This window comes from Ictalurus punctatus, chromosome 23 (assembly GCF_001660625.3).
Source record: "Ictalurus punctatus breed USDA103 chromosome 23, Coco_2.0, whole genome shotgun sequence".
Taxonomy (NCBI): domain Eukaryota; kingdom Metazoa; phylum Chordata; class Actinopteri; order Siluriformes; family Ictaluridae; genus Ictalurus; species Ictalurus punctatus.
Window position 1 is genome coordinate 12,645,507 of NC_030438.2, and position 1,664 is coordinate 12,647,170.

Here is a 1,664-nt window from a genome sequence, read left to right on the forward strand (position 1 = left end):
ATAACATAATTATAAGGCTATATAAAGACAATGCCGTGATAGCATATATCTAGAACATGATACAATGTTACACCAGCTGATGTATCATGATACCACACAATATTGTGTTAATTCATAATTCAAATCCACAAAATGAACCAACTTTACAGAAATACAAAGATATTTGATCAAATGAAAACAGACAATCCAGATTTTCCTCTTGAATATGTTATTAATGAGAATGAATAACTGACTATTGGAAAAACTCAGAAACAATCATACAGTTGGCATGCAACTAATTCAATGTGCCACATATTTCATCTATTGTTCCCTAGAGCAATGAAATCATGCAAAGGGAAGTTGTCCTTAGAGTATTCAGAATGAACACAACATTATGAATAAATAACTGAATTTGGAAATGAACTCCAAAAAAAACTCATAAAATTGGGAACGTTAGCTCGCTTACTAGCAAACACAGCTAATTTAAACACAGCGGTTAGCATAATGTTAGCTCACTTTGGCTAATTTTAGTATTTGCATACAACGGTTAGCGTAACAGTAGTTTACTAGCGAACAGGAAATCTTTAAAGATTAAAGTAAAGAATTTAGGTTAAATGTTAAGTGTCACTAACCTTTGTGTATTCTGCAAAAGCAGTGTCTTTTTAGCGAAAGTATTAGTACTAACTGCTGCACATTCAACATTACTTACAGTATTACCATAATTATAATACTACACTTAAAAAATACAGTGGCATCGGTGGTATTTTGAAGCTTTAGTATCGCGATACTACCGTAGTACCGGTATCCCGTGCAATTGGTCAGAACATGTTTATTAATTTCTCAGCTCTGATAATAATTGCGACCTTAAATCAAATGATAGATTTATATTAATGCCCTCGTTCTAATAGGTTATCGTTTCTATGGTAACAGCTCATTGCAGGGGACAGGAGATGTTTGTTTAACATCTATGGAACGATGTCCGTGCTTTTTAACGGTCAGAAAGTTTTCCACCATAGTAAAGTCTTCAGGACAGAGCACTTTGTGCTTTCTGGTTTTCTTGATAACATGCTAAGCTGCATTTTTGTTTTATTAACTCCAAGAGAAAGAGAAAAGCGAGAAGCTTGTGAGGGAATGACTGTTTATTGCTGATAACAGGAAGTAGTTAAAAAAAAGTTCCTTGGTAGTTAATAAAAACACAAGCTGAGATTCATTGCTGTGGTATAAGAGGAATACAACACTTCGGGACATACTGTTATAGGAAACCAGTCCACTTTGAGTTAGTAAGATAAGATAAGATAAGATAAGATAAGATAAGATAAGATAAGATAAGATGTACTTTTATTGATCCCCTGTAGGAAAAATTCAAATTGACACAGCAGCACAAGTAGGATGAGTAACATCAAAGAAAGAAAGATCAAAAATGATTTTCAGAAATACCTATATAATAGAAATAATAGGAACAATAAAACAGATCTGTGTGTATGTACATATGCTAGAGTTCTGTTTTTATATGTACATGTGTAATATCGTCAGTATTTATATACATGTGCAGTATCTGTGGAATGACAGTTAACTGTTGAGTGTTTTTGTGAGACTCAGTCAGTGGAGTAGGAGGTACTGGGTATCGTTGCATTGTGGAGTCTGATGGTTGATGGTAGGAAAGAGCCCCCCAAAGGTTTGGAGGC